We start from the raw sequence: 27,179 nt of genomic DNA, 5'->3' as shown, positions 1-27,179 counted from the left end.
TTAGCTTGGGAAAAGTTATAAGTTATCAGAAAAGTAAAATGAATAAGAGATTTGGGATCAGAAATCCTGGCTTTACTTTCTTGCTATCTGTGTGATCTGGAGCATATCACTTAATCACTATGAAAGTTCCATGGAATGAGAACACTCCATCTTATCGCATGGGTTTTTGTGATAATAAATCAAGATAACTGCCCTCCATAGTGGCTGATGCCTGTAATCCCAGCACTTTGGGGTGGGGATTGGGAGCAGATTGCTTGAGCCCAGGAGTTTGAGACCAGCCTGGGCAACATTCAGTGAGACCCTATCCCTGTAAAAACAAAAAAAAAAGGAAAAAATTAGCCGAGTATAGTGGTGCATGCCTGTGGTCCCCGCTACTCAGGAGGCTGAGGCGGGAGGATCACTTGAGCCCAGGAGTTCAACGCTGCAGTAAGCTGTGATTGTGCCACTGCACTCCAGCAACAGAGTAAGACCCTGTCTCTTAAAAAAAATAATAATAATAATAATGGATACAAAGCATTTTTTACATTATAAAGCAATACACAAATACATGCTCATTAAAATTAGTTATGACTACTATAGAAGAATGTTTGACAAAGAAAAGCTGTAGGCAAAAATGAATATGACTATGTAAATTATGTGCACATTTTAGATAAAGACAGGAAGGAAATAAGCAGAATGAAAAATCATTGAGTTAAGGCAGGAGTCAACAAAGATTTTCTGTAGAGGGCCAGACGTCAGGCTTTGCTGGCCATATAGTCTCTGTCACAATTACTCAATGCTGCCATTATACCCTAAAGCAGCCATAGAAAATATCTAGATGTAGGCGAGGCGTGGTGGCTCATACCTGTAATCCCAGCACTTTGGGAGGCCGAGGCGGGCAGATCATGAGGTCAGGAGATCGAGACCACCCTGGCTAACACAGTGAAACCCCGTCTCTACTAAAAATACAAAAAAAAAAAAAAAAATTGCCAGGTGTGGTGGCAGGCGCCTGTAGTCCCAGCTACTCAGGAGGCCGAGGCAGGAGAATGATGTGAACCTGGGAGGCATGCAGTTAGCCGAGATTGCACCACTGCACTCCAGCCTGGGCAACAGAGCGAGACCCTGTCTCAAAAAAAAAGGAAAAAAAAGAATGAAAACATCCAGATGAAGAAACATGCCTGGGTTCTAACAAAACTTTATTTATGGATACTAAAACTTGAATTTCATATCATTTTCTCATGTCACAAAATATTATCCCTCTCTTTTGTCTTTCATCAACTATCTAAAAAAGTAAAAACCATTCTTAGCTCATGGGCTGTCCAAAAACAAGTGGTAGGCTAGATTTGCCCTATAGTTTGCTGAGTCCTGGGTTAGAGTGATATGTAATGAACAATTTTTTTATTATAGTTTTCTTTAATATTGTTATATGCCTTTTATACTTAAAGGGAAAAAAGATACCATGAACTGCCCAAGGACTGCCAGAGTAAAATCGACCAACCTCAGATTGAAACATGAGTCAGCTAGCCCTTGTGTCCTCTGCAAACACATGTCCCATATACCAAGGTGTCATAACCCTTCTCTCCTTGAAGAGCCCAGTACACATCTCGCTTATTCCTCAGCTTTGGCATTTCAAGTTCCTTTCCTATGTCTTTAACCCTGTCAGCCCAAATCTTACCACCTTCCTCAAGAACAAACCCTAAGTTCACCTACTGCAGGAAGTCTTCCCTAATTAACCGCATCCAAAGAGATTACCCCTTTGCTTTATTAAGCAATGTGAACACAGTTGTTGTTGTTTTAACACAGTCCTCAATTGTTACATCCCAGTCTATTTTCTCTCCCAACATGACAGTAACAGCAAGGGCAGCACCCATGCCCTCTGCTAGTTTTCTACCTCCCGCAGGTCCTGGCTCCTCCTAGAGGGGAACACACAAAACAGCACTTCATAAATGCAATGAACCGGTTGCACCAGCCAATGCTCAGGTTTCTGCTGTTGATTTTAGTGATATGATCAGTGTTCTCTGCTGATCTGCCACAATTAGCCATATCGCCCATTATAATTGTTCATCTGGTCATTACTTTGGTACATTCCAAGCTGCTGCAAAGTAATTATATTCTAAACACAGAGCCGCTCACCCCAATTCCAGACCTTGGCAGCCACATTATGAGATAACATTATATGAAGATGCTATGAATCAATCAGCTAGGTATAAGGAGGATATTTAAAAGAAAGAATGGAAAAACAGTGAACCAACCATGTGAAACCTGCTTTAATCAAACAGAGTATTCTTCTAAAACCAGAAGCCAGTGAGGAAAAGATTGCCAAGCCACACAAACACAAAGAGAACAAGAACAAAAACCGATGTATAAATAGGTCAGTTTCTTTCCCACCTTCATTTTTCTCTGAGTACCAGGTAACAGCCTCTTCTTGGTCTCCCTCCAGAGTGCCACCTACTGCCCAGGCAGGGGAGGGCAAGTGGGAAGCTGGCAGCTGCTGTCCCCTCACTTCTCAGTTTAGATTTCTTAAAGACAGGCCCTGAACAAGAGCTCCAGAATGTGTCCAGTTACCACCTGCCCCTTATTGGGACTATTAACTCATGTGACAGATACATCATCTCATTTTATCATCACAATAACTCTATGAAGTATGTACTTTAATCTTCGTATTAACATAGGAACAACTGACAAATACTGGCTAAAAAGTGCTACTTATTGAGTGGCCTCAAGTGCCAGGCCCAGTCCTGGAGATTCAACATGAAGCAAAGTAGAGGATCTCTGCCTTCACGGAACTCACCTTCTAGTGGGAGAAACAAAAATAAGCAAAAGAAAATAAAAGTTTAATAAGATTATATCTGAATGTGTAAAGTGCTATAAATGACATTAAAAGGTTAAATGGGTAAAGAGTCATTCTTAATTAAAACTGGGAGAGAAGGGGAGTATTTCCAGACAGACTCAGCCTAAATGTGCAGTGAGAATCTCTGCAGACTCAAACAGCACAACTCAGGACATCCAAGAACCAGGGTGGGCATGCTCTGTCCACAGGGCTATGACAGAAACTCCACTAGGGGCAGACCACCTCTATACAGGTGTGCTGTGTGAAAAGTAGCAGGCGGGTGGGGGGCATAGCCTGTGTGCATCCAGGAAAACTGAGAAAACATAAAGAGGAAACTACAGATAGGGTTTGTAAAGCATAAGATCCAGGGGGAAAATGGAAAAGATGGAAATACTTATGCTAATATATGTCAAAGAGAATGTTCTTGATGCTTTAGGAGCATTTGAACCTGCTGTGTGCATGTAATTTATATAACAAGCCAGAGTTGCTGGGATCCCGCTCCTCTGGTGTTTAGCTAATGGAAGCTATGCAATCTGCTGGCAGTTTGTTGGTCTGAGTTTACAAAGCTGCCTAGCAGAAGCATTTCTTTCTAGATACTCTTCTTGTCATGGTTCCAGGGGTTAACGGGATCAGCTTTCCTCAGGCATAGAGAAATGTATTGGTAATGGGATAAAATCCAGTAGATTATGCTTTTTCTGTAATGGTGTAATTTTATTAAAATATCAAACCCTTATTATGATCATTGACTATTTATATATATTAAAAGAGATATGGTGTTCAGAGTAAGGACTAAAGCAACACAACCACATCAGTACAAATAGAATAACCTCAACTGAACTCAGGCCAACTCTCCTTCACCCTCTTAAAACAGTTATATGACACACACTGTTGTCTTTTCTAGAACATTCTCCTTACTCCCTTGTGCAAAAGCCTTTCTTCTTTGAGGTTTAAGCCATGCGTTCCTGGCCCTCCTTGTTATCTCTCTACCTTGTGGCCACTCTCTGTCACTCCCTGAGGACACTTGCGTGGGGTACACCATCCTCCAAGGGCCCACATCTTCCTGTGTGATGTTTCCTCAGTCACCCAGACAAGCTGCCTAGCACCTGAGCACTTGGTCTTCCTCTCTGTCTCTTTACCTCTTCTCTCCCTCAGTACCTACTGCCCAGGCAATATCTAAGAAATTGTCACTTCACAAGGTGTACTAATTCTAAAGTATCAAACACTGATGTACTCATCTCTGGCCATAAACCCCTTCCCTCCAGCTCATTCACACCCTTATTCTTACTTCACCAGCCCTTGAAACTCAGATATACACCATCTTTCCTTTCTCCCTGGTGCATAACTCCTTGATGATGTAACTTCCTTCCTCATAAAGCCTCATCTTTCTAGCAGTCTATCCAGCAGAGATGTATGGAGTCCTTACTGTGTGCAGGTCCTGACCTAGGCACAGACATTAAGCCTGGTCACTTTATGGGGCTTACAGCTTGTGGAAGAGTCAGACAAACCAGTAATACGTGCAGTACAGCAACAGGGGGAGAACGTACAGAGCTCTGAGCCAGAATAAAGATTAAAGTGTGTCATTTCTGTTGCCCTCTAACAATCATATTCAACACTCAGCCCTCTTGCCTTACTACTCCATGGCTCCCAAAAGTCCACTCTAACTTTGGATATTTTGGATCAATCCAAAGACTCACTCTTTAAAAAAAAAAAGTCACATAAACCTGCCAATTGTTCTTACTGAATTTATGGTTTCTAATTTCAGGCTAGCCTGTAGCTAAGGCTTCCATGTACAGTTGAGGTTGTAAACTTCACAACCCTTGGAATATCATTCAGGTAAACTATTATGAGAATATTATTGGTGTCTCTAATCTTGTGCATTACGTAAGCTAGGCAACCATATGCAGTAGCTTCAACCACAGTAATATTTTTATGGAGGTTTTTATTTGGCTGGTTAATTGTTTGACTGCTTGGTTTTTGATTAGCTCCTTTTCTAATATGCTATTACAGCTGTTCCAAATTTTCATACTCAATTTCAAAACGTACCCCAGCTTTTATTTGACCCAGATAATCAAAGCTATCAAATATGAACTCCCTCACAATCTTTCTCCCACACCTATTATTATTCCTACACCTATAGCCACCTTTCTATTTTCTTAGAGCATAGGGTGAGCCTTTTCTATTTTAAGGCTAAGCCCTCCAGCTCTGCTCTGGATTCCCTATCTTAAGGAACTCTATCACTTGAATATAAAATATTTTGCTCCCTCCAGGCACAGACTATTTTCTGGAAATATAAGTTGCCACTTGGCCCCAACCTCAACACTCAGGTTGAACCTAGGGCAAGCTGGCATCCACCCTCAACATCCACGTGGGCTGTTCTCACCATAAAGTTTCTATTAGATATACTGAAAGAAGCTTTTCAATCCTTGCGTATTTGCTGACAATTACCTTTCTCAAAATTCTATCTTACCCTGGTTTCTATGAAAACTCTCTTGGTTTTGCTCCAACTTTTCTGGCAATCTGGATCTGTCCCTTTCCTCCATTTCCATAGCCCTCATCTTCTCTTGCATGGAATACTCCAAAGCATTTCAGTTGGTCTCCCTGGCTCAGGTGTAACCTCCTCCAATCTGTCTCCATAAATGGAAATTCAGGATTCTTTCTAATCCAATTAATTTTAATCCAATCCTGTCTTTTCCGGGCAGGAAATCCTCCAGTGGTTTCCCAGTGCCTACAAGTGGTTTCCCAGTGCCTACAAGTAAAATTCACACCCCCTGGAATGGCATTCAAAACCGTCTCTTATCCAGAACCTTCAATCTCTTACTTCTACTCTGCCTCTCTCCCTACTGACCTCTTTCACTACCAGCTCCAGATATACTCAAAAATTTGCAGTTCTCCTTATTCTTTCTTTTGCCTTCATAACTTAGCATAAGACATTCTCTTTTATAAAAAATTATACTTCAAGTCCTAGGGTACATGTACAAAATGTGCAGGTTTGTTACATAGATATACATGTGCCATGTTGGTTTGCTGCACCCATCAACTCGTTATTTGCATTAGGTATTTCTGCAAATGCTATCTCCCCCCAGTCCCCCAGCCCCCAACAGGCCCTGGTATATGATGCTCCCAGTCTTGTGTCCAAGTGTTCTCACTGTTCAGTTCCCACCTATGAGTGAGAACATGCGGTGTTTGGTTTTCTGTCCTTGTGACAGTTTGCTCAGAATGATGGTTTCCAGCTGCATCCATGTCCCCGCAAAGGACATGAACTCATCCTTTTTTATGGCTGCACAGTATTCCATGGTGTATATGTGCCACATTTTCTTAATCCAGTCTATCATTGATGGACATTTAGGTTGGTTCCAAGTCTTTGCTATTGTGAATAGTGTTGCAATAAACATACATGTGCATGTGTCTTTATGGTAGCATGATTTATAATTCTTTGGGCATATACCCAGTAATCAGGTTGCTGGGTCAAATGGTATTTCTAGTTCCAGATACAGGAGGAAATGCCACACTGTCTTCCACAATGGTTGAACTAATTTACACTCCCACCAACAGTGTGAAAGCGTTCCTATTTCTCCACATTCTCTCCAGCATCTGTTGCTTCGTGACTTTTTAATGATCGCCCTTCTAACTGGTGTGAGATTATGATTTTGATTTGCATTTCTCTGATGACCAGTGATGATGAGCATTTTTTCATGTGTCTGTTGGCTGTACAAATGTCTTCTTTTCAGAAGTGTCTGTTCATATCCTTTGCCCACTTTTTGATGGGGTTGTTTTTTTCTTGTAAATTTGTTTAAGTTCTTTGTAGATGTTGGATATTAGCCCTTTGTCAGATGAGTAGATTGCAAAAATTTTCTCCCATTCTGCAGGTTGCCTGTTCACTCTGATGGTAGTTTCTTTTGCTGTGCAGAAGTGCTTTCGTTTAATCAGATCCCATTTGTCAATTTTTGCTTTTGTTGCCATTGCTTTTGGTGTTTTAGTCATGAAGTCTTTGCCCATGCCTATGTCCTGAATGGTATTGCCTAGGTTTTCTTCTAGGGCTTTTATGGTTTTAGCTCTAACATTTAAGTCTTTAATTCATCTTGAATTAATTTTTGTATAAGGTGTAAGGAAGGGATCCAGTTTCAGTTTTCTGCATATGGCTAGCCAGTTTTCCCAGCACCATTTATTAAACAGGAAATCCTTTCCCCATTTCTTGTTTTTGTCAGGTTTGTCAAAGATCAGATGGTTGTAGATGTGTGGTATTATTTCTGAGGACTCTGTTCTGTTCCATTGGTCTGTATATCTGTTTTGGTACCAGTACCAAGCTGTTTTGGTTACTGTAGCCTTCTAGTATAGTTTGACGTCAGGTAGCGTGATGCTTCCAGCTTTGTTCTTTTTGCTGCAGATTGTCTTGGATATGTGGGCTCTTTTTCAGTTCCATATGAACTTTAAAGTAGTTTTTTCCAATTCTGTGAAGAAAGTCATTGATAGCTTGATGGGGATGGCATTGAATCTGTAAATTACCTTGGGCAGTATGGCCATTTTCATGATATTGATTCTTCCTGTCCATGAGCATGGAATGTTCTTCCATTTGTTTGTATCCTCTTTTATTTCAGTGAGCAATGCTTTGTAGTTCTCCTTGCTGGGGTACTTCACATCCCTTGTAAGTTGGAATCCTAGGTATTTTTTTCTCTTTGTAACAATTGTGAATGGGAGTTCACTCATGATTTGGCTCCCTGTTTGTCTGCTATTGGTGTATAGGAATGCTTGTGATTTTTACACATTGATTATGTACCATGAGACTTGGCTGAAGTTGTTTATCAGCTTAAGGACATTTTTGGCTGAGACAATGGGGTTTTCTAAATATACAATTATGTCATCTGCAAACAGGGACGATTTGACTTCCTCTTTTCCTAATTAAATACCTTTATTTCTTTCTCTTGCCTGATTGCTCTGGCCAGAATTTCCAACACTATGTTGAATAGGAGTTGTGAGAGAGGGCATCCTTGTGCCAGTTTTCAAAGGGAATGCATCCAGTTTTTGCCCATTCAGTATGATACTGGCTGTGGGTTTGTCATAAATAGCTCTTATTATTTTGAGATATGTTCCATCAATACCTAGTTTATTGAGAGTTTTTAGCATGAAGGGCTGTTGAATTTTGTCAAAGGCCTTTTTTCACAACTATGAAGATAATCATGTGGTTTTTGTCATTGGTTCTATTTATGTGATGGATTATGTTTACTGATTTGAGTATGCTAAACCAGCCTTGCATCCTAGGGATGAAGCCAACTCGATCGTGGTGGAGAAGCTTTCGATGTGCTGCTGGATTCGGTTTGCCAGTATTTTATTGAGGATTTTTGCATTGATGTTCATCAGGGATATTGGTCTAAAATTCTTTTTCTTTGTTGTGTCTCTGCCAGGCTTTGATATCAGGATGATGCTGGCTCATAAAATGAGTTAGGGAGGATTCCCTCTTTTTCTATTGATTGGAATAGTTTCAGAAGGAATAGTACCAGCTCCTCTTTGTACCTCTGGTAGAATTTGGCTGTGAATCCATCTGGTCCTGGAGTATTTATGGTTGGTAGGCTATTAATTATTGCCTCAATTTCAGAGCCTGTTATTCATTTATTCAGAGATTCCACTTCTTCCTGGTTTAGTCTTGGGAGAGTGTATGTGTCCAGGAATTTATCAATTTCTTCTAGATTTCTAGTTTATTTGCATAGAGGTATTTATAGTATTCTCTGACGGTACTTTGTATTTCTATGGGATTGGTGGTGATATCCCCTTTATCATTTTTTATTTTCTCTATTTGATTCTTCTCTCTTTTCCTCTTTATTAGTCTTGCTAGCGGTCTATCAATTTTGTCGATGTTTTCAAAAAACCAGCTCCTGGATTCAGATTCGTTGATTTTTTGAAGGATTTTTTGTTTCTCTTTCTCCTTCAGTTCACTCAGATCTTAGTTATTTCTTGCGTTCTGCTAGCTTTTGAATTTGTTTGGTCTTGCTTCTCTAGTTCTTTTAATTGTGATGTCAGGGTGTCGATTTTAGATATTTCCTGCTTTCTCTTGTGGGCATTTAGTGCTATAAATTTCCCTCTACACACTGCTTTAGCTGTGTCCCAGAGATTCTGGTACGTTGTGTCTTTGTTCCCATTGATTTCAAAGAACTTGTTTCTTTTTAATTTCGTTATTTACCTAGTAGTCATTCAGGAGCACATTGTTCAGTTTCCATGTAGTTGTGCGATTTTGAGTGAATTTCTTAATCCTGAGTTCTAACTTGATTGCACTGTGGTCTGAGAGTTTGTTGTGATTTCTGTTCTTTTACATTTGCTGAGGAGTCCTTTACTTCCAATTATGTTGTCAATTTTAGAATAAGTGCGATGTGATGCTGAGAAGAGTGTATATTCTGTTGATTTGGGGTGAAGAGTTCTGCAGATGTCTATTAGGTCTGCTTGGTACAGAGCTGAGTTCAAGTCCTGGATATCCTTCTTAACCTTCTGTCTCATCAATCTGTCTAATATTGACAATGGGGTGTTAAAATCTCCCATTATTATTGTGTGGGAGTCTGAGTCTCTTTGTAGCTGTCTAAGGTCTTGCTTTACGAGTCTGGGTGCTCCTGTATTGGGTGCATATATATTTAGGATAGTTAGCTCTTCTTGTTGAATTGATCCCTTTACCATTATGTAATGGCCTTCTTCATCTCTTTCGATCTTTGTTGGTTTAAAGACTGTTTTAGCAGAGACTAGGATTGCAATCCCTGCTCTTTTTGCTTTCCATTTGCTTGGTAGATCTTTCTCCATCCCTTTCTTTTGAGCCTATGTGTCTCTGCACGTGAGATGGGTCTCCTGAATACAGCACACTGATGGGTCTTGACTCTTTATCCAATTTGCCAGTCTGTGTTCTTTTAATTGGGGCATTTAGCCCATTTACATTTAAGGTTAATATTGTTATGTGTGAATTTGATCCTGTTATTATGATGGTAGCTGCTTTTTTTGTCCATTAATTGATACAGTTTCTTCACAGTCTCAATGGTCTTTACAATTTGGCATGTTTTTATAGTGGCTGGTACTGTTGTTCCTTTCCATGTTTAGTGCTTCCTTCAGGAGCTCTTGTAAAGCAGGCCTGGTGATGACAAAATCTCTCCACATTTGCTTGTCTGTAAAGGATTTTATTTCTCCTTCACTTATGAAGCTTAGTTTAGCTGGATATGAAATTCGGAGTTGAAAATTCTTTAAAGAATGTTGAATATTGGCCCCACTCTCTTCTGGCTTATAGGGTTTCTGCTGAGAGATCCAATGTTAGCCCTTCCCTTTGTGGGTAACCCAGCCTTTCTCTCTGACTGCCCTTAACATTTTTTCCTTCATTTCAACCTTGGTGAATTTAACAATTATGTGCCTTGGGGTTGCTCTTCTCGAGGAGTATCTTTGTGGCATTCTCTGCATTTCCTCAATTTCAATCTTGGCCTGCCTTTCTACGATGGGGAAATTCTCCTGGATAATATCCTGAAGAGAGTTTATCCACCTGGTTCCATTCTCCCCGTCACTTTTAGATACATCAATCAAACATAGATTTGGTCTTTTCACATAGTCCCATATTTCTTGGAGGTTTTGTTCGTTTCCTTTTACTCTTTTCTCTACTCTTGTCTTCTCACTTTATTCCATTAATTTCATCTTCAATCACGGATATCCTTTCTTCCACTTGATTGAATCAGCTATTGAAGCTTGTGCATGCATCACAAAGTTCTCGTACCATGGTTTTCAGCTCCATCAGGTCATTTAAGGTCTTCTCTACACTGTTTATTCTAGGTAGCCATCTGTCTAACCCTTTTTCAAGGTGTTTAGCTTCCTTGTGATGGGTTAGAACATGCTTCTTTAGTCCAGAGAAGTTAGTTATCACCGACCTGCTGAAACCTACTTCTGTCAACTTGTCAAAGTCATCCTCTGTCCAGCTTTGTTCTATTGCTGGTGAGGAGCTGCAATCCTTTGGAGGAGAAGAGGTGCTCTGGTTTTTAGAATTTTCAGCTTTTCTACTCTGGTTTCTCCCCATCTTTGTGGTTTTCATCTACTTTTGGTCTTTGATGTTGGTGACCAAAAAATGAGGTTTTGGTGTGGATGTCCTTTTTGTTGATGTTGATGCCATTCCTTTCTGTTTGTTAGTTTTCCTTCTAACAGTCAGGTCCCTCAGCTGCAGGTCTGTTGGAGCTTGCTGGAGGTCCACTACAGACCCTGTTTGCCTGAGTATCATGGCAGAGGCTGTAAAACAGCAAATATTGCAGAACAGCAAATATTGCTACCTGATCCTTCCTCTGGAAGCTTTGTCCCAGAGGGGCACCTGCCTGTATGAGGCGTCTGTCGGCCCCTACTGGGAGGTATCTCCCAGTTAGGCTACATGTGGGTTAGGGACCCACTTGAGGAGGCAGTCCGTCCATTCTCAGAGCTCAAATTCCATGCTGGCAGAACCACTGCTCTCTTCAGAGCTGACAGACAGGGACGTGTAAGTCTGCAAAAGTTGTCTGCTGCCTTTTGTTCACCTATGCCCTTCCCATAGAGGTGGAGTCTAGAGGCAGTAGGCCTTGTTGAGCTGCAGTTCGAGCTTCCCAGCCACTTTATTTACCTACTCAAGCCTCAGCAATGGCGGATGCCCCTACACCACACCCCCAACAGGCTGCAGCCTCGCAGGTCGATCTCAGACTGCTACACTAGCAGTGAGCAAGGCTCCATGGGCGTGGGACCTGCTGAGCCAGGCATGGTAGAGAATCTCCTGGTCTGCCAGTTGCTAAGACAGTGGGAAAAGTGCAGTATTTAGGCGGAAGTGTACCAATCTTCCAGGTACAGTATGTCATGGCTTCCCTTGGCTAGGAAAGGGAAATCCCCCGACCCCTTGCGCTTCCCGGGTGAGGCAGTGCCCTGCCCTGCTTCAGTTCGCCCTCTGTGGGCTGTACCCACCATCCAATCAGTCCCAATGAGATGAACCAGGTACCTCAGTTGGAAATACAGAAATCACCCATCTTCTGCGTCAATCACGCTGGGAACTGCAGACCAGTGCTGTTCCCATTCAGCCACCTTGGAATGGACAAGAGGCTCTCTTTGCCAGAAATGTTCTTTACCACAAGCAGCATTTTGGTAAATTTATTACTTAATGTTCACATGCATAAAATAATTATGAAATGTATATGTCACATAAAAATAATGAATCCACTATGCAGCCTAAGGACTAGAACATCATCAATTTTAATTGCATCCACCCATGTGCTCCTTCCTAGCCTCCTCCAAGAATTAACTACTACCTGTATCACAAATTTTAGGTTTCCATTTCTCTTGCTTTACATAAAAATTTACTGAGGTATAGTAATTTTTGCACATCCATCAAACCATCACCACAATCAAAATAATTGCATTTCATGACCACAAAATGTTCACTTCACCACTCTGTAATCTCCCATCCTTCAGCATGCTCTCTCCACCTCTCTCCCCAGGCAACCACAATGTGCTTTCTGCCACTATAGATCAGTTTGCATTTTCTAGAACTTTTATTTAAATGGAATCATACAGTGTACACTCTGACTTCTTTTACTCAAAAAAAGTATTTTAGAATTCATCTACGTTGTTGCATATATCAACAGTTTATTCCTTTGTATGACTGAGTAGTAGCCTACTGTATAAATGCATCACAATATACTTACCCATTACCTACTGAAGATGTTTGGATTTTTCCCTTAAAAAATATATAAAGCTGCTATGAAGATCTGTGTACAAGTCTTTATATAATCACATGCTATATTTCTCTTCAGTAAATAAAAGTTAAATAGCAGGGTCACATAATAGGTATATATTTGATTTTTAAAGAAACATCCAAACTGTTTTCTAAAATGATTATTCTATTTTATGTTCCTACCAGAAATGTAGGAGAGTTCCAGTTCCTCCACATCAATATTCGGTATAGTCAGTTTTTAATTTTAATCATTCTAATAGGTACATGGTGGTTTCTTGCAGTTTTAGCGTCATCTCTTGATAACTAATGATGCTGAGCTTTTTATCTCTTGAACATATACAATGAAGTTATAATAACTATTTTAATGCCTTGTTTGCTAATTTTGTCTTCTGTATCATGTCTGGGTCAGTTTTCATGTGCTTATTTGCCATCTTTATATCTGCTTTGATGACATGTCTGTTAAAATCTTTTGTCTATTTTTTATTGGGTGTTCGTCTTATTGAGTTTTAAGCATTCTTTCCATACTTTGGCTAAAACTTTTCATTAGATATGTGACATGCAAAATTTTTTTTCCCAGCATGAGGCTTTTTATTCTTGTAACAGCATAATTCAAAAAGCAGATTTTTTTCAGACATTTTTCTCTTTTACTTCAATGGGACAGTTTATGCTTAAATGCCCTCAAGATAAACAATTTTTTCTTCTATATTTTCTAATCCAGTATTAAATCCATTCGACATGTTTTTTCCTTTCATCTCTAGAAGTCTGATGAGTCTTTTTTATATTTTTTATGATTCTACTAATTAAGCTCAGGCTTTTCTCTTGTTTCTTGAACATACAGAATACAGTTATAGAGGCTGGGCATGGTGGCTCACACCTGTAATCCCAGCACTTTAGGAGGCCAAGGCAGGTGGATCACCTGAGGTTGGGAGTTCAAGAACAGCCTGATCAACATGGAGAAACCCCGTTTCTACTAAAACTTAAAAATTAGCCAAGCGTGGTGGTGCATGCCTGTAATCCCAGCTACTCAGGAGGCTGAGGCAAGCAAATCGCTTGAACCTGGGAGGCAGAGGTTGCAGTGAGCCAAGATTGCACCATTGCACTCCAATCTGGGAAACAAAAGCGAACCTCTGTCTTAAAAAACAAACAAAAAGAATACAGTTATAATAATTGTTTTAATGCTTTGTCTGATAATTTTATCATCTGTAGTTTTTCCACGCTAGCTAATGGGAACTATTTCCAGTCCTGTGTGTACTCCAAGTACTGCTCTCTCTAATCCTTTTGAGTAGCCCTTTCCTTGACTTCAAGTAGTTTTTACACAGGCCTGCAATGATCACTACTCAGCTGAAGATAAAAGGGGGACCCTTTGCAGCTCTCTGCAGCTTTCTCTCTGTGCAATTTTCTTCTCTCTGGTGCTACACTTTGGCCTACCTATACTCCTAGTTCCATCTCCTTACTCAGGAAGACTGCTGAGCTCTGCCTGGACTCCCCCTCCCTATGGCATGGCCTCTCCAGGCAGTAAGCCAGGGAATTATAAGGCTCAGATTGTTTTTCAGCCCTCAGAGATCATTCTCCTTGATTGTCTGATACCTGATAGTTTGAAAACTGTCATTTCATATATCTTTTCCATTTTTTTCATTGTTTCAGGAGGCTGGGTCTCTATTACTTCATCTTGGCAGAAATGGAGTCTCTAATCCTCCTGTCCCCTGCTAGCTCTCCATTTTTAACAAATGTACAGATCCTTAAATAATGCTATTTAGTTTTATTGTTCTTAAGCTTTATAAACATACTATGTTATGCATTGGGTGAATATACCACCCAATGGAATTTTATTTTGCATTGATGGAGATCTGGGTTGTTTCTAGGTTTTTAATCATAAAAACAATGCTGCTATGAACATCCTTGAACATGCCCCTGATGCAACTTTGCATGAGACTCTAGGGATGAGTCTCACACCTAGGAATGAGACTGCCAGATTTTATACTGTCTTGTAACATGCTTGCCATTTGAGATTCTCAGACTTTTTACATTTTGTGATCTATTGAGCATGTAACAGTATCTACTTGCAGTCTTATTCCTGTTTCTCTGGTTACACATGAGGTAAAGCGTCATTTCCTATGTTGGTAGTCATTTGTGCTTCCTCTTCAGTGTGATGGCTGCTCATGTGTTTTGCCTATTAATTTACTGGGTTCTTTGCCATTTTCTTATTGCTTTGTGGAACTTCTCTTTAAAAACGTATTCCCAAATGGTAACTTGTCTTTTCATTTCCTTCATGCAGTCTCTGCTGAATAGAAATTCTTAATTTTAATGTGGTCAAATGCATCAAACTTACATTAGCTTTTTTTGGCAACTGCCTTAAGAAACCCTCTACTGGGGCCTGACTCTTAGAAGGAAAACTAAAAAACAGAAAAGAAGAGCATCAACATCAACAAAAAGGACATCCACACAGAAACCCCGTCCAAGGTCACCAACATCAAAGTCCAAACATAGATAAATCCACAAAGATGGGGAGATACCAGCGCAAAAACGCTGAAAATTCCAAAAACCAGAATGCCTCCTCTCCTCCAAAGGATCACAACTCCTCACCAGCACAGGAACAAAACTGGATGGAGAATGAGTTTGACGAATTGACAGAAATAAGCTTCAGAAGGTTGGTAATAACAAACTCCTCTGAGCTAAATAAAGGAGCATATTCTAACCCAATGCAAGGAAGCTAAGAACCTTGAAAAATGGTTAGAGGAATTGCTAACTGGAATAACCAGTTTATACAAGAACATAAATGACCTCATGGAACTGAAAAACACAGCACAAGAACTTCATGAAGCATACACAAGTATCAATGCCAAATTGATCAAGTGGAAGAAAGGACATCAGAGGTTGAATATCAACTTAATGAAATAAAGCGTGAGGACAAGATTAGAGAAAAAAGAATGAAAAGGAATGAACAAAGGCTCCAACAAATATGGAACTATGTGAAAAGACCAAACCTACATTTGACTGGTATACCAGAAAGTGACTGGGAGAATGAAAAGAAAACACTCTTCAGGATATTATCCAGGAGAACTCCCCCAACAGAGCAAGACAGGCCAACATTCAAATTCAGGAAATATAGAGAACACCACAAAGATACTCCTCAAGAAGAGCAACCCCAAGACACATAATTGTCGTATTCACCAAGGTTGAAATGAAGGAAAAAATGTTAAGGGCAGCCAGAGAGAAAGGTTGGGTTACCCACAAAGGGAAGCCCATCCGACTAATGGTGGATCTCTCAGCAGAAACCACACAAGCCAGAAGTGGGGGCCAATATTCAACATTCTTAAAGAAAAGAATCTGGCCGGGTGCAGTGGCTCACACCTGTAATCTCAGCACTTTGGGAGGCCGAGATGGGCGGACCATGAGGTCAGGAGATCGAGACCATCGTGGCGAACACAGTGAAACCCCATCTCTACTAAAAATACAAAAAAATTAGCCGGGCATGGTGGCGGGTGCCTGTAGTCCCAGCTACTCAGGAGGCTGAGGCAGGAGAATGGCATGAACCAGGGGGCGGAGCTTGCAGTGAGCAGACATTGCACCACAGTGAGTGGACATTGCATTCCAGCCTTGGGGACAGAGCAACACTCCATCTCAAAAAAAAGAAAAGAATTTTGAACCCCAAATTTCATATCCAGCCAAACTAAGCTTCATAAGTGAAGGAGAAATATAATCCTTTACAGACAAGCAAATGTGGAGAGATTTTGTCACCACCAGCCCTGCCTTACAAGAGCTCCTGAAGGAAGCACTAAACATGGAAAGGAACAACTAATATCAGCCACTGCAAAAACATACCAAATTGTAAAGACCATCCACACTATGAAGAAACTGCATCAATTAACGGGCAAAAAAACCAGCTAACAACATAAGGACAGGATCAAATTCACACATAACAATATTAACCTCAAATGTAAATGGGCTAAGTGCTCCAATTAAAAGACACAGACTGGAAATTGGATAAAGAGTCAAGACCCATCAGTGTGCTGTATTCAGGAGACCCATCTCACGTGCAGAGACACACATAGGCTCAAAAGAAAGGGATGGAGAAAGATCTACCAAGCAAACGGAAAACAAAAAAAAAAAAAAAACAGGAGTTGCAATCCTAGTCTCAGATAAAACAGACTTTAAACCATCAAAGATCAAAAGAGACAAAGAAGGCCATTACATAACGGTAAAGGGATCAATGCAACAAGAAGAGCTAACTATCCTAAATATATATGCACCCCATATAGGAGAAACCAGATTCATAAAGTAAGTCCTAAGAGACTACAAAGAGACTTAGATTCCCACAAAATAATAGTGGGAGACTTTAACACCCCACTATCAATATTAGACAGATCAATGATAAAGAAAATCAACAAGGATATCCAGGATTTCAACTTATCTCTGTACCAAGCAGACCTAACAGACATCTACAGAACTCTTCACCTCAAATCAACAGAATACATATTCTTCTCAGCACCACATCACACTTATTCTAAAACTGACAACATAATTGGAAGTGAAACACTCCTCAGCAAATGCAAGAGAATGGAAATCATAATAAACTGTCTCTCAGACCACAGTGCAATCAAATTAGAACTCAGGATTAAGAAACTCACTCAAAATTGCACAACTACATGGAAACTGAACAACCCGTTCCTGAATGAATACTGGGTAAATAATAAAATTAAGGCAGAAATAAACATCTTCTTTGAAACCAATGAGAACAAAGACACAACGTACCAGAATCTCTGGGACACAGCTAAAGCAGTGTTAGAGGGAAAATATAGCACTAAGTGCCCAAAAGAGAAAGCAGGAAAGATCTAAAATTGGCACTCTAACATCACAATTCAAAAGCTAGCAGAATACAAGAATTAACTAAGATCAAAACAGAACTGAAGGAGATAGAGAAACAAAAATCCCCTTCACAAAAAAAAAAAATTAATGAATCCAGAGTCTGGTTTTTTGAAAAGATCAACAAAATAGATAGACTTCTAGCCAGACTAATAAAGAGGAAAAGAGAGAAGAATCAAATATACACAATAAAAAATTATAAAGGGGATATCACCACTGATCCCACAGAAACACAAACTACCATCAGAGAATACTATAAACACCACTATGCAAATAAACTAGAAAATCTAGAAGAAATGGATAAATTCCTGGACACATACACTCTCCCAAGTCTAAACCAGGAAGAAGTCAAATTCCTCAATAGACCAATAACCATATCTGAAATTGGGACAGTAATTAACAGCCTACAAGCCAAAAAAAAGTCCAGGATCAGATGGATTCACAGTCAAATTCTACCAGAGGTACAAAGAGGAGCTGGTACCATTCCTTCTGAAACTATTCAGATTAATAGAAAACAGGGACGCATCCCTAATTCATTTTATGAGGCCAGCATCATCGTGATACCAAAACCTGGCAGAGATACAACAATAAAAGAAAATTTCAGGCCAATATCCTTGATGAACATCAATGCAAAAATCCTCAATAAAATACTGGCAACCCGAATCCAGTAGCACATCAAAAGCTTCTCCACCACGATCAAGTCAGCTTCACCCTGGCATGCAACTGGTTCAATATATGCAACTCAATAAACATAATCCATCACAAACAGAACCAATGACAAAAACAACAATTATCTCAATAGATGCAGAAAAGGCTTTCGATAAAATTCAACACTTCATGCTAAAAAAACCTCTTAGTAAACTAGGTATTGATGGAACATATCTCAAAATAATAAGAGCTATTTATGACAAACCCACAGCCAATATCATACAGAATGGGCAAAAACTGGAAGCATTCCCTTTGAAAACCAGCATGAGACGAGGATGCCCTCTTTCACCACTCCTATTCCACACAGTATTGGAAGTTCTGGCCAGAGCAATCAGGCAAGAGAAAGAAATAAAAGGTATTCAAATAGGATAAGAGGAAGTCAAATTGTCCCTGTTTGCAGATGACATGATTGTATATTTAGAAAACCCCATCGTCTCAGCCCAAAATATCCTTAAGCTGATAAGCAACTTCAGCAAAGTCTCATGGTAAAAAATCAATGTGCAAAAATCACAAGCATTCCTTAAACTATACACCAATAATAGACAAACAGAGCCAAATCATGTGAGAACTCCCATTCGCAATTGCTACAAAGAGAATGAAATACCTAGGAATACAACTTACAAGGGATGTGAAGGACCTCTTCAAGGAGAACTACAAACCACTGCTCAAGGAAATAAGAGAGGACATAAACAAATTGAAAAACATTCCGTGCTCATGGATAGGAAGAATCAGTATCATGAAAATGGCCATACTGCCCAAAGTAATTGAGAGATTCAATGCTATCCCCATCAAGCTACCATTGACTTTCTTCACAGAATTAGAAAAAACTACTTTAAATTTCATATGCAACCAAAAAAAGAGCCCACATATCCAAGACAATCCTAAACAAAAAGAACAAAGCTGGAGGCATCATGCTACCTGACTTCAAACTATACTACAGGGATACAGTAACCAAAACAGCTTGGTACTGGTACCAAAACAGATAAACAGACCAATGGAACAGAACAGACACCTCAGAAATAACACCGCACATCTACAACCATCTGATCTTTGACAAACCTAACAAAAACAAGCAATGGGGAAAGGGTTCCCTATTTAATAAATGATGTTGGGAAAACTGGCCAGTCATATGCAGAAAACTCAAACTGAACCCCTTCCTTACACCTTACACAAAAATTAACTCAAGGTGGATTAAAGACTTAAATATAAGACCTGAAACCATACAACCCCTAGAAGAAAACATAGGCAATACCATTCAGGACATAGGCCTAGGCAAAGACTTCATGACTAAAACACCAAAAGCAATGGCAACAAAAGCAAAAATTGACAAATGGGATGTGATTAAGCTAAAGAGCTTCTGCACAGCAAAAGAAACTACCATCAGAGTGAACAGGCAACCTAAAGAATGGGAGAAAATTTTTGCAATCTACCCATCTGACAAAGGGCTGATATCCAGAATCTACAAAGAATTTATTTACAAGAAAAAAAAAAAAAAACATCAAAAAGTGGGTGAAGGATATGAACAGACACTTCTCAAATGAAGACATTTATGCAGCCAACATACACATGAAAAAATGCTCATCATCACTGGTCATCAGAGAAATAACGTAACATATAATAAAGTAAAATACAATAAAGTGTAAAAAAATAAAGGCACCCTCTGCTCTGCTATGCAAAGGATATAAGGGTTTTTCCTAAAAGTTTGAAAGTTTTGCCTTTCACACTTAAGTCAGATGACTTAAGCTTTTTTTTTGTCTGAAGCTTCTTGTTTACATGTGGTATGAGGGAGAAAAAAAATACCACTTCATCTCTACAAATAATCAAATATCCCAGAACCACTTATTGAGTGGTCCTTCCTTACCCTAGTGACCTGTGATGCTACCTTTATTCTTCCTATTTCCTGATATATGGGTCTGTTTCTATTCCGTTCCATCTGTCTATTTGTCTATCCGGCATCAATACTGTGTTGTCCCAATTATTAGATTGTTATAAGAAGTCTTAATATCTGTCAGAGAATATCCTTCCACTTAATTTTTCTTCATTTGTTGCTTCCTTCCCAATCCTTACAACTATTTCTTTTTTCTCTCTTACTGTATTGGCTAGGACTTTGAACAAAATGTTGACTTGAAGCTATGATAGTGAACATTGTCTTGTTCTCGATTTTAAATAAAATGTTCTTAAAATATACCCCCACTACAATGATGTTTTCAGAAGATTTTTAATAGATATTCCTTATCAAATTAAGAACATCCCTTTTTATTCCTAATTTGCTAAGAGGTTTTATCAGGAAACGTTTTTGACTTTTTGCTTTCTCTGCATCTATAATTATATGGATTATCTCCTTTCATCTGTTACTGTAATAAATCAGATTTATAAATTTTCTAATATTAAACCATCTGCGTATTCTTGGAATAAATTCAACTTAATTATAACACCTTATCTTTTCTGTAGTTTATGAATTCTTGTTTACTCTTTTTTGGTTATAAATTTTTCATCCATCCTCATGAGTGAGGTTAACTTATAATTTTACTTTTCTGCTCCATGCTTATGTTTTGGTTTTGTGATTTTACTGGTCTTACAGAATGAATTGAGAGTATTCCTTCTTTTTCTATTATCTGAAAAACTTTACATAAGACTAGAATAATATATATCTTGAAAATTTGGTAGCATTCGTCTATAAAATCACCTGGTGCTTACATTTTCTTCATTAGAAGTTATATGCCACTTCAATTATTAACAATTTTAGGGCAAGATGGTTTTCTATTATTTTAATTGAGTCAAGTTTATCTCCCTTAGGAATTTTATTATTTGATCTAAGTTTTCAAACATACTGCTCTAAATGCTTAATTTTCTCTTACCGTCTTCTAAATCTCTATTATATTTGTAGAACTGCCTTGGTTTAGGCCTAATGTTGTTTGGTCTAAGCCTTCTCACCAAAGTTTTATCATTTTTGTGAGTCTTTTCAAACAGTCAGCTTTTGATATTGCTAATCTTGCCTGTGTATTTTTAAAAATCTTTAATTCCTGCTTTCATCTTTATCTTCCTCCTACTTTTAAATAATTTGTTTTTTTAAATTATCTTGTTGAATGCTTATTATTTTTAAATCTTTCTTCTTTGATGTTTTAAATTACCATCTAAGTAATGTCTTAGCTTTATCCCACAACTTTTTTTCATTTTGTTTTTGAGACAGGGTTGCACTCTGTCATCTATGCTGGAGTACAGTGGCATGATCTCTGCCCACTGCAGCCTCAATATCTGAGGCTCAGGTGATCCTCCCACCTCAGCCTCCAGAGTAGCTGGGAGTACAGGTACATGCCACCACACCAAACTAATTTTGATTGTTTTTTTTTTTTTCTCCTGCTTTTATTTTTTTTCTTTTCCTAAGTTCCAGGATACATGTGCAGAATGTGCAGGTTTGTCACACAGATATACATGTGCCATGGTGGTTTGCTGCACCTATCAACCCATCACCTAGGTTTTAAGCCTTGCACACATTAACTATTTGTCCTGATATTCTCCCTCCCCTTGTCCCCTACCTCCGACAGGCCCCGGTGAGTGATGGTCCCCTCCCTGTGTCCATGTGTTCTCATTGTTCAACTCCCACTTATGAGTGAGAACATGCGGTGTTTGTTTCCTGTTCGTGTTTGGTTTCCCATTCCTGTGTGGTTTCCTGTTCCTGTGTTAGTTTGCTGAGGATGATGGCTTCCAGCTTCATCCATGTCCCTGCAAAGAACATGATAAGACCACATATCTACAACCATCTGATCTTCAACATACCCGGCAAAAACAAGCAATGGGGAAAGGATTTCCTATTTAATAAATGGTGCTGGGAAAACTGGCTAGCCATACGCAGAAAACTAAAACTGGACCCCTTCCTCAAACCTTATACAAAAATTAACTCAAAATAAATTAAAGACTTAAATGTAAAACCCAAAACCATAAAAATACTGGAAGAAAACTTAGGCAATACCATTCAGGACATAGGCATGGGCAAAGATTTTATGATGAAATCACCCAAAGCAACTGCAACAAATGCTAAAATTGACAAATGGGATCTAATTAAACTAAAGAGCTTCTGCACAGCAAAAGAAACTCATCAGAGAAAGCAGGCAACCTACAGAATGGGAGGAAAATTTTGCAATCTATCCATCTGACAAAGGTCTAATATCCAGAATTTACAAGGAACTTAAATTTTTAAAAAATTAAAAAAAAAAAAAAACTACCACATCAAAAAAAAAACTACCACATCAAAAAAAAAAAAAAACAAAAACCAAAAAACTACCATATCAAAAAGTTGGCAGAGGACATGAACAGACACTTCTCAAAAGTAGACATTTATGTAGCCAATAAACATGAAAGAAAGCTCAATATCACTGATCACTAGAGAAATCCAAATCAAAACCACAATCAGATACCATCTCACGCCAGTCAGAATGAAGACTTTTTTGGGTTGTAGCAGAGACAAAGTCTCATTATATTTTCCAGGCTGGTCTCAAACTCCTGAGCTCAAGCGATCCTCCCACTTCAGTCCCCCAAGTGCTGAGATTATAGGCATGAGCCACCACAGCCAACCCATGATGCTTCATATGTAGCATTTTCATCATCTTATAGGTCTAAATATTTTCCAATCCCTATCATTCTTCTGTGACCCATAAGTTATCTAGAGCATTGTGTAGTTGAGTCCACTTACACCAGCTCAAGAAAGCAATTGTTAAATTTTCGGAAATTTTGAAAGCTAGTCGTTAAACACAGTCATTATTAAAAATCAAATTATATGAACTTAAAATTAAATTAGTTACATGAAAATCCAAGATAATAAATACTCAAAGCACTTTACCTCCTATTTTACTGCATTTTACTATTAGCCATGCTCTCAAGATTATTCTATGTATCTGGATGGTGAAAATATTACACAATGTTGTGCTACTGTGCATCTCTTCCTAACTGATACTCAGTGCAGTCTTGTGGGTAACCTGAAATCAGCGATGGAAAAAGTATTTATGTCATAGAAATTAGCAAAATCTACAAATCAGGACTTTTTTTCCTTCTGGAGAATGAGTTGTTCAATATTTGTACATTTTTATATTATCTGAACTTATTCTCTAGTATACATTGTTTATATTGTATATGTACTTTATGTATATATACTTCATACTCAAAGATATATATACTTCATACTTAAAGCTTTTAAAATGCTACATGCTGAGAGAAATGGTAGAATTAGTGTGCATGTAATCCATTATTATGTCTTTAACAAATACACGTGATGAGTAACATGTGGTAGTTCACCTTTGGGGGTCAAGGGAAGGTACAGAAAAGACCCAAGAGTCCTTAAAAATCCACTCAGATGCAAATGCCTGTGACCTTATGTGAGCAATCTAAGTTCTATTTATGCTACATTGGTGAATGCTTCCTACACAACTTTAAAACAGAGGGGTTTTTTTCCCTATTATTTTTCCTAAAACACCACCCACCAAGTTCTAATTATAACATCATATATTTGAATCACGCTTTATGAGTTAGGAAGCATTTTTTAATATAGTATCTCTTGATCCTTACAAGGACCCCATGAGACAGGTATTAGCACCTAAAAGGCTGCCTCCCATTCTGGTTTCTAAGACTTGTAGACTGGATTGTGCTTCCTGATAACTTTTGTCAGTTTAGACTTTAATTCTGCCCCATTCCACCTTCATAATTCCAGACTAAGGAGTTTTAATCCTTTTGTTGGTCTTCATCCAGAAACCTCTCACTCTCTTGAATGATTTCAGTTGCCCTAAAGTTCCTTTTTTTAAAAAAAAAAAAAAAAAAAAGCTTATTTATATATTGGGAAAGAAAAAAAGATAAAACCCTGCTTTTAACAAAGAGGCTATCAAAATTGGCAAGCCAGTTTGTTTTCTGATGAAGACAATCATTGTAAAAGGCAGTAAAATGATAGATTGAAAAATTCATTTCTCATTGCAACAGTAAATGTCATTAGGGCAACAGTCATTTCAGTGATAGAACACAATGAAATCATGCCTGCCTCACTGGAAAAGGTCTATATCTACTGGACAAATGTGTATTCAAGTCAAAGGAGGGCTAGAATGCATTCACAGCAGTAATGAGTCTAGATGGTTCTTCAAGCAACAGGAAAATCTCAGCCTGAAATCTTAAGAAAAATCTCTATAACAAATCCTTTCTACAATCTTGCTTGAGCTTGAGTACTGACTGAATTGAGTATTGTCTCATCTCTCTCCTTCCATTCACTGCCAAATGTCTCACAAAAAAAAAATAAAATAAAATAAAAAAGCAAAACGGGCTGTTTGCCTCCCATCTACTTACTCTTCTACTCTTTATCATGAGGCATCCATCATTCTGTTTCATCTGCTATCTCAAAATTCATGACTACTAATCATGAACTTCAATGACATTTCCTCATTCTCTAGCACCCACATGCATATGATTCCCATAGCTACCCTTTTAGCCCAACTTCTCTACAAAGTTCTATGTTAATATCATTCTGACCTCTGGACATTTCAACCTGAAAGTCACACTGGCACTTCAAATTCAACATATCCCACAGTGAACATTTCTTAAATACTTATATTTGATGCTCCATAATGTAACAAAAAATGAGATCACCTTCTAAGCATATACAGCCCCTAGACCCATTCTCTTTATATCTATACTGTCCTTCCGTTAAGGGAGTCAACATCTTCTAAGACAGAAATTCATGGTCAACAAGGACTCTTTCTCTCAATTCCCTACCTAATCAACCATCAAATCGTGTCAACTGAACATTATAAACCTGATTTCCATCCATATAGCTATCCTTTCTTTTCTCTTCAAACTTAAATGACTCCAAATCCATTTGTCACTTTTTTCCTCTCAGAGTCATATTTATTTTGTGGCAAGAGTAATGAACTTTTTTAAAGGAAGGGAAAGTCAACTGTAATTTCATTGACCTTATCAGGTAATGTTTCCTTCCAGTGTAGGTATAGTATATATAATTTTATACAGTTTTATTTTTAAGTTTTTAATTATAGCAAACTTACAATTTTAAAGCCTGTTTTCTTTGATGAAAATAATATATTTACCACCAATGTCATTAGTCATTGCAGCTACTTTTAAGTGGAAACATCATCAAAATGATGTCTTAACCATTTCACTATTATGAGAATAGTAGATTGTTTACAATGTTACATATTTAAAGATAATGCTGCAACAAATATTCCATGCACATGGGATGTTTTTTCCTTTGAATTATTTCAAATGAGTATTTTTAAGATAGGTTCAACATTTTACATTAATTTATTAATATATTTTTCTTGCCATCTATTACTATTTTCCCAAAGGTTTGCAACAATTTTCAGAGTATGTTTGTCAGTTTCACCACAGCCTCCCCAGAAATATATACAGTTCAATGACGACTTTCTTTCTTCCCTTCCCTCCTCCTCTCTCTTACCCTTCTTAAGGATAAAGCATCCACTTTTTCACTATCATGATGTTAGCTGTAGGTGTTTTGTTAAATGCTCTTTATCAGGTTGAGGAGGTTCCTTTCTATTTCTAGTGAGTTGAGCATTTTTATCACGAATGGGTGTTGGATTTTACTGAATGATTTTTCTGTACCTATTAATATCAACTTGTGGATTTTGTCTTTTATCATATTAATAGAGTATATTACAGTAATTAATTTTTTTATATTAAAACAGCCATGTATTCCTCAGATAAATCTCTTTTGGTCATGGTGAATAATTCTTTTTACATGTTGCCAAATTTGGTTTGCTAAAATTTTGTTTAGGAGCTTTGTGTCTTTATTAATAAGAATATTGGCTTGTTGTTTTGTCTGGCTTTAACAGAGTACTACTAGTCTCAGAAATATAATTTTTATGTGTTTCTTCTTTTTTTGAGATGGAGTCTCTGTCACCCAGGCTGGAGTGTAGTGGCACGATCTCGGCTCACTGCAACCTCCACCTCCGGGGTTCAAGTCATTCTCCTGCCTCAGCCTCCCAAGTAGCTGGGATTATAGGCACGTGACACGACGCCTGGCTAATTTTTTGTATTTTTAGTAAAGACGGGGTTTCACTGTGTTATCCAGGATAGTCTTGATCTCCTGACCTCACCATCCATCTGCCTCAGCCTCCCAAAGTGCTGGGATTACAGGTGTTAGCCACCACGCCTGGCCCTTCCTCCATTTTAAGAGTTTGTGCTATTATCATACATATATCAATAGATGTTTTGTACCCAATGCATTATTATTGCTTTATCCACACATCCTTTAAAGAAGTTAGGAGAAGAGATGATAAAAAGATGTATTTTAAAGTATTTTTTATTAACTTACATACTTACCATTTCTGATGCCCTTTACTTCTTCCTTGGGATTTGAGTTAAAACTAATGTCACTTCCTTTCATTCTGAAGGACTTCACTTGGTATATTCTATAAGATGTGTCTGCTAGCAACCAGTTTCTCCAGTCTTTCTTAGAAATGTCTTTATTTTGCTGTCATTTATGAAGAATAGTTTTGATAGATTAGAATTCTTGGCTGAGGAAAATTTTTTTTCTTGAATGGGTCATTTCATTGTTTTCTGGCCCCCACTGCTTCAGGTAAAAAGTCAGCCATTCATCATATCGACAAGTCATTTTCTCTTAGCTTTCACAATTTTCACTTTGTCTTTTACTCTGTTCAGTTTTCTTTAATCTTTTTTCTCTGTTCTTCAGATTAGATAATTTCTATTAATCTATTTTCAAATTAACTTTTTTCTTCTCCATCTTAAATTTGCTGTTTAGCTCCTGTAGCGAATTTTTCTCGAAAAGAAATTCAAGAAAACTCAAGAAAAATCCAGCACTTGAGATCTACCCTCTTAGTCAATTTCTAGTATACAATAACATAGTCATTTTGTTGTGCTATCCTGAACTTATTCATCTTGCATAACTAAAACTGTACCTTTTGTCCAACAGTACCCCCATCATTCCACCCCCAGCTCCTGGTAACCACCATTCTATCTCTGCTTCTGTAATTTCAACTGTTTTGAATTTCTCAATAAATGAGATCATGCAGTATTTGTCTTCCTGTGCCTGACATTTTTTGGCATGAAATTACAGTTTTATTTTTATAGCCTTACATAGATTGT

The 27,179-nt window shown here is 38.3% G+C and overlaps 1 protein-coding gene across 2 annotated transcripts in view; it reads right to left on the bottom strand.

Moving 5' to 3' along the window:
• The window catches only part of KCNH1 (potassium voltage-gated channel subfamily H member 1), a 446,156-nt gene that overhangs the window by 280,325 nt on the left and 138,652 nt on the right, over nucleotides 1-27,179 (bottom strand). The window lies entirely within an intron of this gene.

The sequence above is a fragment of the Papio anubis genome, chromosome 1, assembly GCF_008728515.1.
Source record: "Papio anubis isolate 15944 chromosome 1, Panubis1.0, whole genome shotgun sequence".
NCBI classification, from domain to species: domain Eukaryota; kingdom Metazoa; phylum Chordata; class Mammalia; order Primates; family Cercopithecidae; genus Papio; species Papio anubis.
Note: the sequence above shows the minus strand (reverse complement) of the source record. Positions and strands in the feature narration are given on the sequence as shown.